Genomic DNA, 12385 nt, shown 5'->3' on the forward strand with positions numbered 1-12385 from the left:
TGCCTTCAAGCCCAATAAGCTTCCCGTTATTTCCTATCTTAAAATCTCTGCTAAGTAATAAAAATTAAAAAAAGAGAGGGGGGAAAAAAAAGGTTGAGGTCACACTGCAGCTGCAGCCTCATTGAGAATTCAGGCGGGAAACACAAGCTAATCTATACAAAAATAACACCTAAAAAGGACACATTAATAATCTTGGACATGAAAGAATATTTAAAAAGCCCCATAGTCTCTGCAGTTTAATAATATCTGAGGGTAGTAACTACTTTAGCAAACAGAAGGATGCTTTTTGGGAAGCTGGTGACAAGTAGCCAAGTGGTCCCATGCTTATTTTATAGTTGAGGGGATTGGTATTTTTGAGCAAAATTTTATTAATTAACAAGACAATTTCTTTTTGAAGTAGGATGCCCATCAATGAAATTGATTTTCAAATGAAGAAAGTTCTGCAATCCTTAAAGTTAAAAAACTTTTTTTGTAATTATTATATGTATTTTTTCCTGTGTTTCTCCTCTATAGCCATCTAGCTAGTTGTGAACAGTGATTTCCCCTCAGGTAAAGTTGGGAGGGAAATGAAACAGGCCAAAAAAGGGGGAAAGAAGGGGAAATCTGTAGATGAAAGATTTCTTGAAGTGCTAAAACAAAAATGTGGAAGACTTGGGAATGGGGAAAGAAAGCCTGAAATGAAGTGAATTGCAAGAGGGAGAAACAGGGTGGAAATTATTAATGAAATTGCTTTCCAGCTGTTCTCCCATTTTCTCTCAGCGAACCGCAATACCAGATTGTCAGCAGAGTTCTGGTGTCTCCCACAATACCATTTCAGGGCTATGGAAGAGAGCTTCCAATTTGCATTTACTTCTTAAGACTTACAAATGTGCCTTTTCCCAATAAACAGAGAATCAGTGATGCACTTCATCGTTTCTTTCAGGTTTCTCAGCAGGAAGATTGGCCTCTTTACACTGGAAGACCTCTGTCTGTGGTGTTTGTATTTCCACTTGTTTTTGACAAGCTGAGTGAAATATATCAGTAAGTAGCAGGATTTTGATAAAAATAAGATTGTGTGTAGTTGGGAGTTACTGAATAAGTGAATTTAGAGTTCAGTTTGAACAAACCCGTGACCAACAGTAGTCAAGGATTAACAGATTATTAACTCAACATTCCTAACATTTATATGCTAACAGATTAAAATGTTTCACACCTGAACTAGGTACTGTTCTGCTCATAAATGCATGTTTGCCTGTGTCATACTTTTGCAGTAGAATAGAGAGTAGCTTTATGAGCCAGGATTCTAACTGGGAGAACTAAACTGTGTTAACATGGTCTAACTCAAACCTCCCAGCTCCCACTGGGAACACACTGTGTGCAAGGCCATCCTACCACCTTCTCAGTATCAGCTAAGATAATGTGGTCAAATAATGTCATCCTCTGTTTAAAAATACCATTCAGATAGTATTTTGGTTCTGATCCTGCAGAGACTGAACAACTTGGTTAATTGTGACCGTTGCACGTGACCAGAGAAGTCAATTTTAATCCTGCCTATTTGGCATGAAAGAAATAGTGTAACCACACGTGTAAATGCTTAATTTCCAAATGGTCTGATCTAATGAAGTCAAATTGGCATCTTAAAAATTCATTAAAAAGAGGAGCCCAGCTCAGTTATCTGAGTGCTCAGTCAGAATAATTGCTCTGAAATCAGGATTGGGGGCTTTTGTTTGTCTATTGCAGGTGTGAGAGATTGGACTTGAGTCCTACCATGATTTGGGACATTTTGTCTCTGCTTCTGCTGTTCCTGAAGCACTAAATCTTTTGGGCAGTGCTCCTCAGAAGATGAGAGGGAAAGGAACAGTGCAGACCAAGAAGATAAAGTATTTTAATGTCCTGTATGGCATGTTCCTCCTCTGTCTTTATTACCTGGTTATGATAACAACAGAATTGTTGGGCTCTTCAGACAATAATCTGTTTAAAGCTCTTGGAAAGTGCCTGTTTTTATCAGCATTAATTGCTTCCAGTGGGACTAAGCATTAGTAAAGGTAAGTCTTCATATCACCAGGGAATAATTAGAACAAAATGCAAAGGAAAGAGAAGTAGAATGAAAATTGTTCTTATTATTCTTGTAGTAGCTAAGGTGGAAATATTTTTTTCCATTTTTCTGTTAGTAATCATGTTTACAAATGTAGGTGGACTGTACTGTGTCCAAGCTCTGAGAAAGAATAAAGAAAAACACTGCTGTAAAGAACCAGGGAAATAGAATAGTTTTTATGAGAGACCTCAGCAGTTACTCTTTTACTGGAATCATTAAATCTTCCTGTAACTAAGTGAAAAGCTTGTAGTGTTCATATACCCATCTCTGTAGGAATCCCTTCAATATTTTGTTCAGTATGCAGAGGTATAGCTTAAGTTGACCAATGCTGAGAGACCATCCTTGGTTTATTTTTCCTTGGGGACTTCTACACCACACAGGCTTTTTCTTTGACCTTTACATTCTCTTCTGAGGACAAGGGGTTGGAGTGTGCAGGATAACCAGAAATACCCACCCTGGCTCTGGAGAAAACCTACCCTGCTTTTGAGCACCAGAAGTCCTAAACATCTGGGGATCATTTGAAACTGTAGCTGCTCACTCACTACGGAAGACATGAAAGAAGCAGTTAATGTTTCTTTTCTGGGTAAGGAATTGATCTTTATCACCACTTTCCCTAAACTGTATTAATAACAATCACCAGGGACAGGAGAAGTACTGCATACTTTAAAGGCAGCAGGAGCTGCCCCGGGTCACGGAAGTAAAGGAGGAATTTGAATCTGAGTTTTACTTGTTTTCTATCCAGAAGCATGAACCTCTTTTGTTGGAAACACTTTTTGTGTGAAGTTTGACTGCAGCTTCTAAGGATATGTAAAAATAAATCAAGTTAACAACAACAAGGAGAAAGAAAAAAATCCCTCCTGTGAGGCCTCAAAAAATTCTTTCTCTAGCAAAAAGGACTGTAAAGGGTTTTTTGGGTTTTTTTCCATCAAATGAAAACTTAGATTCATGCTGTTAAATTCTTACTGAGAAAAGTGTGAGGTGCTGCTTTTGCTGATGTAGTGGAATAATGCAAGTACCAGTTTAAAATTTTAAAAGTTTCTCTAACGTGTGGAGTGAATTTGCCATCTCAACAACATACCCCACAGTTGTTTATGTGCCTTGGGGATGTTGTCTTAGAAGACCTTTACTTTTCTTAACTTTGGGAATGTAGCAATGCACAGATGTAAACAGCAATGCAAGATATTCATGATATAGGGGATTTTTTTAACTTTTCTTGACTGTTTTTATAGGAACTTTTTCTGCACCACTCTGGCAAGGCAAATTTCCAAGTCTTTGATTTCTTGAGTCTTGCTGCTGTCAGATATTAATGGATGTTACTTGTTGAGTTCCCTGTGATGCTTTGAAAGGGTGCACTTGTGTGGATAATAAAGGAGCTAGTTCTCTTGTTCACAGATTTTTTTTGAGCAGTAGAACTACAAAAGCATTGCTCCCCTTACGACAGAAGCAAGGCCCCCAGATCATACTTCATTCCTTCCAAATCCCTTGCTGCACCTGGAAAGAATGCCAGCATCCCAGCTGATAAAAACTGGGTTTTAGTGAAGTCAGAGAGGAAGAACCACATATAAACCCAACAGCACAAATTAAGGAGAGGTTCTTATCTGCCACAGACTAATTGGCTGGGGCCTACTGTTTCACATATCAGATCTCTCCCTGCTGTTCAGAGAATGTTGAGTGTGCCAGAAATAGTTTGTCCTTATGTGTGTGTCTATCTGTTCACAGATCACAGGCTGACCTGCTTCCTCTCCAGCCCTTCCTTTGGAAGCATCACCACTGAGTTAGAAGGGGTGTGTATCCATCCACACTCCAGTAAACACTCTTTGTAGAGTTAGACACCACTCTTATTCCTCTTTATTGGGTCACATGTGGGCAAGGGTTCTGTTAAGTGCTCTATTATTATGGAAGTCAGTTTAATGACTGCATGCTATAAAAGTTAAAGCAATTATATGTAATGCATGGTGATCAATATGACTTCCAAATGTTCACATGCCATGCATGTCAGATTCCAGTTGGAAAACAAAATAAACCCCTCAAGGTTGCAGGCTGTGCTTTAGAAGAGCCACATGTTGTAACCTCAGAACCTCAAAATATCAGCTGGTTTCTGTGCATGATCAGAGCAGTGGAATCTGTGCCACATTCTGCCCGTTATTTCCTGGAATCTGGCTGCAGTAACAATCAGATGTGCACTTCTGCCAAATGCAGCCAGTGTTTGATCCACATTCAGATCAGGGAATTATCTGTACTTTTTTTTTTCCCTCCTGGCATATCTCATTCTGACATAATTTTTGTACAGGATATAACAAAGATAGATATGTAAATAAGGAATGACCTTTTCTAAAATTCATCTGTGGTGGCCCTTATATTGCTTTTAGGTGAAATGAAATCATCTACAGACACCAAATGAGATCAAGGATGATTGTGCTCTCAGACTGGAAGGTGTAACCTTTTGTGAAACATTTAAAATCAAAATAATCTGGACACATAAAAGAAAGAGATTTTTCACCTTCCTAGAAAGGAGAACAGAAGTGATCGATCACTGTTGGCAGGAACACTTTGCCTTTGTCAGCAGAACCTCTGGAGGAGCCCAGGTAACTCTCATTTCAGTCCTTCAGCACAGATTTCTGTGTCCCACACATATTTGCTATCCTGATTTATGTGTACCTGCTTCTGCTGTTCTTATCCACTGCTGGTGCATACAGAGTGTTCATTTTTGTAAATTATCAGGCTGTAGATATAAGTTACCACAGTAAACTGAGCCTGAGCCATTCAGGAACTGCTTCTCTGTCCCTTCTGGCTCATCTTTTCCTTCTCCAGGAGCAATGGCACACAGGGAAGAGGTGGGTCTAAAGGCAGGGAGAGCAGCTGCCTTAACTGTCAAACACTGCTCTCTTTGTATTCATGAGTTTATATACAGTTCTGTCAAGGAAAAGGTCCAAATAAATAAATACCATTAAATATGAAAAGGACAACTGGAAAGAGTGGATGAACCAGTCAGAAATCTCCAACTGGATTTCGTGGAATTCCTCCTTTGCAGGTGACCCTCTTTGTAGGAGAAATATGCCCTCAGGCCCTGAAGTTTTAAATTTTATCAAAATGTGTTAACTTACTTGATTTTTGCTGAGGATTGCAGTATTTCTTGAAAAGTTTATATGAAGGGTTTGGATGTTTGTTTTTTTTCCCTGCACCTCCAGGAACGTTATCATCTGTTCTGAAGCAAATCAGCTTCCTGGGAGCTTTACCATTATTCAGGTTAGGGGCATGTAAGCTGTGTAGGAATATTGCCATCAGATAAATAGACCAACAATGCTGAAACAAGGCATTTGAATATTACATTTGCTTTTATATATTGAAATAAAATGGTATGTATGGAATTTTATTTAATAGAACATGAATGTGATTTTAGGTAAATGTGTCCAACAGGCTGAAGCAAATGCTTGAAAGTTTTTATTTTACTACTTTGCTTACAGTGTGGTGGTATAAACTGCTTTTGTTAGTTTAATAACAAGGGTGGGAAGAGACCAAGTACTGGGAGATCAATTTAAAAAGTAGCTCAGAAGAATTAAACACAGGAGAGCAACTTCAAGGTGTCTGGTGTTTTATTTCACTGTAACAAAAATATTGCACATGGATTCATCAAACACAGTTGTTGGGTTTCCTTTTGTTCTTTGGTTTGTTCTTTCTGCTAAAACCTGTGGTAGGGCAGAATTAGTGCTGGAAATTTCCTTTCCTAATGACCTCAAATACACTCATTTTAAACCCAAATAGGTGCCTTTTCAGAAAAGTGCCAGAGGCTCTTCTAGCACCATCAGCATGACACAGAAATGACACTAGATTAGGTATCTACAGTTACATTAAAAACTGCAGCAAGTCTCAACAGAACTGTTTTTAAACTACTGCAAAACGTGTTTAGTGTTCATAGATTAAACATATATGGAGGTAGTCTTAAAAAAACACAGGGATTACAGAAATGTAAAAGACTTCATCTTCAAGAAACCATTTACTATCAGTCATGATTTCTGAGTGGTATCTGTGAGATCATAAAAAAAATGCAGTGATTATGGGAATGGAACAGATTTAATCATGTTTTATCATTTACTATAAGTCATGAATAATGAATGTTACCTGTGGGAGTATAAAAAAAATGCAATGATTACAGGAATGTAACAGATTTAAACATTTTTTTTTAAAAAAACCCATTTATTATCAGTCATGATTTCTGAACATTATCTGTGAGATTATAAAAAAATGCAGTGATTCAGGGAATGTAACAGATTTAATCATCTTTTATCACTTACTATCAGTCATGATTTCTGAATGTTTCTGTGAGATTAAAAAATTCTGGGAATGTAACAGATTTAATCATTTCTAAAAAAAACCATTTACTATCAGTCATGATTTCTGAATGGTATCTGTGAGATTAAAAAATTATTAAATCTCTTACATTCCCAGAATCACTGCATTTTTTTTTATATCATTTACTCTCAGTCATGATTTCGGAATGTTATCATTCTGTGAGATTATAAAAAGTGCAGTGATTCTGGAAATGTAACAGATTTGATAATTTTTTACCATTTCTATCAGTCATGATTTCTGAATGTTACCTCTGAGATCCTAAAACAATGCAGTGATTATGGGAATGTAAGATATTTAATTATTTAAAAAAAAAACCCAAAACATTTACTATCAGTCATGTTTTCCTGGTCAGTCTTTCTCCCTTTCCCCAGAGAGGAAGGAACATGATAATCCCTTCTTTTAAGTAGATTTTGCAGTTGTATAAGCTGGTTGCTTGCTTTCTGTACTCCAAGGTGGCCAGCAGGGCAGTAGTAGAAGGATTTTTCCATGTTCTTGGCATGAACCCCATGGATCTGTACATTGGGGACACATCTCTGTGTAAAGCCCTTGTCTTCTGGGACAGCTTGAAGGCATTTTCTTACTGCAAAGTTATGTTGCTGGAGATCTTCCCTCTGCTTATGGCACAGTTTAAAATAATCTTGAAAAGTAGGGAAGAAATCCCAAGCTGTGATTTCTGAAGTATTTTCCTAAAATAAGAAAAAAAACCCCTCAGACAGTGTTGGTATAGGACCAAGCTTTGAGGATTTCCACCTCCTGATGGCATAAGGGTGTATTTTCCCTCCTGTGCCTCCCCAGCTCATGTTCATTTGTGTCCCACAAAGCCTCCCAGCACAGACAGGGACTGAGTGCATCAAAGGCCTTTGTGTGAAAATATGGACAATGCTATAAACTAACCTTGTGTTAACCTACCCGAGAACAGAGGACAAGAATTCTGAATGCCAAAATATAGAGAGATGTGTGAAAGGGAAAACTTATACAAAAGTAGGCAGACTGAATAAAACTATTTATCTTTAAGCCACACAAGTCATGGTAATTAAATTAGGTCAGGCTGGCTATAAAGCTACAAAAAGCAGGCTGTAACTAATTTAGAAAGAGGCAGAGAAGACCTGAAAAGAAAACAGATTGACAGCCCCCTATTATTTTTTATCTAATCAAGACAACAAAACTTAAGAAAGAGGAAAAGAAAAAAAGGAAAAAGAAAAAAACTCATGTTGATTTATCAAGATTTTCTCTCAAACCATTGGGTCAGACAAAAGCATGTAGTCACAGCTTTGATGTGGGAAGGGTTTCATATTGTTATTAGTGCTAACCATGGGTTACATGCATACAGATTCTACCCTGAGAAAATCAGAATAATTGAATACCTTAAAGTTCACAAACTGGTGGACTAGCACAATCAAATCTTTATCATTACACTACCATTTCACTGAATCTTCCTGAGCATCTGTATCATCTGCTTTGTGAAGAGAAATCCTAAACATCTGTGAAAAGAGAACAATTAGACTTTTATTTAAAACCATTTCTTCATAAATCCCACCTGCCAGTATGTGTTGAACAACCCTTTTTGAAACTGATTTCAAATACTTGCTTTGAATTTTAATGTGTCAGGTTGTATTGGTACTTCCCACACCCTTGTTTTGGAAGTTAAGACTTTATTTATAGGTGTGGATCCAGTCTCATTAAACAGGGTTTAAAATAATATTTCAGTTGATTTCTATAATAGTTTTTATTCTCCAAGTGATTAGAAAAATTAGCATTCTAAGGCTGTCTGAAGGGTGAAGAGGAGTGTGTGAACAAAAAGGGGGAAGGGCACAGACAAAAAGCTGGGTTTGTGTTGGTGTTTAATAGCAAACAACCCTTTCCCACCCTGCTTCTCTTTTATGCCTGCTCTAGTTTTAAGTGACTCGTAAAGGTTTTGCAGCAGCAGATGACGCTCAGCCACTACATTCATCTGAAAGAAGATATGAACTTTGCCCCACGAAGGAAATATTGGAGGTTTCAACACAATTAAGGGGTTGCAAATTCTCTGTGAAAATGGAAATTCCCTCCCATTTCTACCAATAGGTCCTAGAGGGTGAAGTTTTGACCCCGGTGAAGTCAATGGAACCTTCACTCTCTTTCATTAGGACAAGAGCCATCCCTCATCACATCTTGCACTTGGGACAATGAAATGTGGTTAGGAAAGGAGAAACTGTTTCCTTGGGGAATGGCCATTAGGTACCACCTTCTCCAGACAATGAGGGAGAGACTTGGAGAGATGATCAGAAAACATGCACAAAAATGCAGAGAGTCAGAAAGGGGGAGCAGGCAGGAGAACAGCAACATTCAGCATTTCCCCTGTCCTGTAGGAAAATGTAGTACAGAGAACATCAGCAGAGCTGGGTTGTCCTTTTGTCAGAGCTGAACTGGCACCAGGAAGCAGGTTTGTTTCTGTCTGAGAGAAGGAGCTCTCACCCTTACACTTGACAAGGGGCTTTGAGTGTTCTTCAAGTTGAAGTCAGAATTTAACAAAGAAGTTGCAAAACTAATGAGCAGAACCTCAGAGCATTGGCCCAGACACAAGCTCCCTTCCTTGAGATCTTACCTAAGTCATCTTTCTGTGTGCTTAGTGTTCGAGATATTCAGAGCTGGACCGGATTCACGCAGAGATGGGCTGAGGTACTGTTGCCAGGTACAGAATCCTGGTAAAAAATCTACCTGAAGCATAATATAGAACCAGATTTTTAAAGACAAACCACACAACCAAGTCTGAACTCCCAGGACTTCAGTATAGCAATTTACTGCTCTATGCACTGTTCACATGTAGCCAATATGAACCAAGGGATTGAATTAAACTCGCTGAGTTTTGACAGATTTGCTTTTACTTCATTTTTATTGCTCATAGGTAAAAGGAGACCTGCCAGCCTACTATAGATACTGGATCTACAGGATTTGGACCATAACATCTTATGTTTTATTGTGTTTCTTTAAAAAGACCTCTCCTACTTAACTAGAAGCTGTAGTTTCTGGGTTTTTTTCCTATTTTATGCTTAAGATAAATTGGAGGTGGCGCAGATCAGCGGAAGAGCAACAGCCTTTAGAAGCACTCTCCAAAATTAAGAGTTTGTGAAATACTTTCCAAACATCTGCACGAGCAGTGCTACATCAACCTTCCAGCCTCCTGGCTGAAAGGAGGGTCCTTTAATCTAAACCATGTTCCTTGGGATTTCTTAATGGACTTAATTCTTCATTTTCTTTTTATATTTTGCCAGGGAGAAACTGCCCAGTGGTCATTACCTCCGAGTCCTTTCCACTAACCGTGTCTCTTACTCCTGGCACGATGCTGTACGTTTGCATTGCATGGGGATCTCCTCAAACAAAGGAAAATTATGAAACTGTCGGATCAGATTTCATATATTACTCTTGGCACTGCACTCACTAGACCTGGTACACAGTGAATTTTGAAAGCCTCTGATCTTTTATAACCATTTCCAGTCTTACACATACATTTAAAAGTTCTTCCTCTGCAGTCACTAGGAATATGACTGTTAAAGCTGAGGTAATTTGGATATTTTCTTTCTGTAAAGATATATAGAGTGATCCATTACACCCATAAATCATTTCCAATCTTTCATTATTCTTTCCGCTATGCTTCTTATTGTTTTCTCAATACTGAATTTATTTCTTTCACTTTTTTTTTCCTGCTAGGGATATATAATGCTTTAGAACTTAAAATCAAGGTGCTTGGATGTGCCTATGGGAATGACCGCTGACAAGGGGTTCAGAGTGGTGAGCTCCTACTAGGTCTTATGATACCATAAAATACAGACATCAAGGACACAAAATCTCTTCTCTGTGTCCATCTGAAAGCCTGATGCACCTCAGTTATTAACCATTCTGGGGGCTGGGGGGAGTGTGATCCCTCTGCACTGTTGTGTTCCTCCTCAGTTCAGGGAAATCAACCCCACTGAAGATACCCTGACCTTTTGAGGCTTGACTAGAGGAGAAGATCCCTTGGCACAAGATCCTGAAAGTGTATTTGTACAGTGCTTCTCTTGGCCAATTCAAAGGGCCACAGAGGATTCCCAGGGCTGAAAGCATGAGCCATGAGAGCTACAGCCTAAATTAAAAGAAAGTGCTGCACTTACCAGAGAACACGAGCAGACAGCAATTCCATGTTTTTTGTGGGATTGTAACTCAGCAGTTGCTTCAGAGATCAATCACACACGACTTCTTCAGGAAAGAAGTTTTCTGGCACAGCTGGCAGAGGTGGCAGGTTCTTCCCATGTCTTTTTGGCCTGCAAACAGAACAAAAGCATGCTGTCTGTAATGCCTGCCTTGTAAACAACTTGCATCCACTTCTGAATCCCCTCCTGCCTTTCCTTCACTCATATGAACACTTTCAAGGGGGAGCTACATCTCTCAAAAACTTCTGATTGCACTTTTTATCTGTACAAATCATGGACAAGTCAGAGTAAAATACCTGTGTACCTCTGTTACAAATACAGTACTTTTTGATTGTGGCTGCCACCCATTTCCCAGTAGCCTTTTCATCCTGACTAGGAGATTAGTGACTTTCTCTGAAGGATTATTTTTATGCATTCTTTTTTTCCATTCCTTTCCATTTCTCTTGGCCATCTACCTAGCTGTGTAGCCTATTCCTCAGGTTCCCTCTGCTTTTGTTAGCTCAGGTGCAAGGCTTTCCTTGTCTACATACCAAGTGCTGGTCTCCTACCCCAGTGTTTCTTTTGACTGATCCTGTTATCAGTTCCATTGCCTGACATTTTGCAACACCATTGTACTTCAGGGAGAGTAAGTCAGTGTTAAGCCTTGAAAGCTAAAGAGCTTCTTCAGCCCAACAATATTCCAAGAGTATGGCTGGGTTGAGTTGGGACGTTGTATATTGGAAACAAATAATTCCTAAGTCGCCAGGGAATAAATCCCCGTGGGTTCTTCTCTTGGGAAGAGACTCCAATAGTCTCTTTCTTGTTTTAGAGAAATTCCAAATTTAGCTCAGCTGTTTTTTCTACACTGGTAATATGTGTCATTTCTCTGAGAGAAGGACATTAAAACATTTTTCCTTAATGAGGTTTGTGGATAATATTGCCTACACTGGTCTTAACAACAAGCATAAAGAAGACATTGAAAGAAAGATAAAACTAGCTAATGAATTGCAGAGTTTCTCTAGGCAAAGAAAGAAAAACAAAAATCTGACTGATACGGCCATCCAACACTCTCTCAAAAGAAACAGTTCTTCAGCCAGACCATTCCCTTCCCTCACAACAAAGCCAAACAAAGAGAACTCATGCATTAACTTCTTTGATTCTCAAAGAAGAAAGCCTATAATTTAACTAAGAAATGTTTTATATCTAGAAAATATGATACACTGTGCTTTTGGAAGTAAAAAAATCAGAGCACCAAAGAAAGGGCAGTGCACAGAAATATGTCAAGTTTATCAGTGAGTGTAATGTGGAGGAAAGTAGTCATTAATTAAAGAAAAGGAAGTGTTTTAGGGGAGGATTCAGGTGTTTAACAGAACCCTGAGCTTTGCTCTAAGTGGTGTGGGCAGAAAATCTGTGAGGTTTGCTCAGAGTGGTTCACCTTGTGACCAAGCACATTAGGGAAGCTGCTCCACAGCCCCAAGTTCAGGATGGAGATTATTACACCACTTAACCTTATCCTCAGGTCAGGCCCTCCCAGATCCATTAACTGTCATTTGGTTTCCTCCCGCTCTCGAAGGCCCTTGAGATGATCTGAAAATAAAAGGGCCTGTTTTGCTTCAAATCCTTTAGCGTGGCTGGAGCTTTGCTCTCACAACCTTCAGCAAAGCAGGGCAGCACAAGAGCAGGGCAGCATCACTGTGGGGTGGCAAAAGCAGCCCTGGGATCTGAGACATCACTTCCTATTTTCAGGACTTCTGTTGTGTTATTAGATGGCAAAGGCAGTAATTCCAACTCCCAGAGATAAAAGAGATGCTCACAA

General features: G+C 39.0%; 2 long non-coding RNA genes across 7 annotated transcripts in view; one reads left to right on the top strand and one right to left on the bottom strand.

Moving 5' to 3' along the window:
• Positions 1-12385, top strand: part of LOC113998683 — a 105302-nt gene that overhangs the window by 42298 nt on the left and 50619 nt on the right. For 4 of the 5 annotated variants that reach the window (XR_005564378.1, XR_005564380.1, XR_005564379.1 and 1 more), the window contains 4 exons: positions 923-1020; positions 2488-2657; positions 3794-3858; positions 4444-4659. This is a non-coding gene — a long non-coding RNA (uncharacterized LOC113998683). The remainder of the gene's footprint in view (positions 1-922; positions 1021-2487; positions 2658-3793; positions 3859-4443; positions 4660-12385) is intronic. The other variant, XR_005564381.1, reaches the window with a different exon arrangement.
• LOC120323679 lies at positions 5650-10691 on the bottom strand. Of its 2 annotated transcripts, XR_005564386.1 has the most exons (4): positions 10552-10691; positions 9009-9105; positions 7789-7905; positions 5650-7110 (listed from the first exon to the last, which is right to left on the bottom strand). It is a non-coding gene; the product is annotated as an uncharacterized LOC120323679 (long non-coding RNA). The 2 variants fall into 2 exon arrangements; XR_005564385.1 differs by lacking the exon at positions 10552-10691 and having other exon boundaries at positions 9009-9160.

The sequence above is a fragment of the Pipra filicauda genome, unplaced genomic scaffold (assembly GCF_003945595.2).
Source record: "Pipra filicauda isolate LSUMZ 115617 unplaced genomic scaffold, ASM394559v2 scaffold312_size1046226_pilon, whole genome shotgun sequence".
Taxonomy (NCBI): domain Eukaryota; kingdom Metazoa; phylum Chordata; class Aves; order Passeriformes; family Pipridae; genus Pipra; species Pipra filicauda.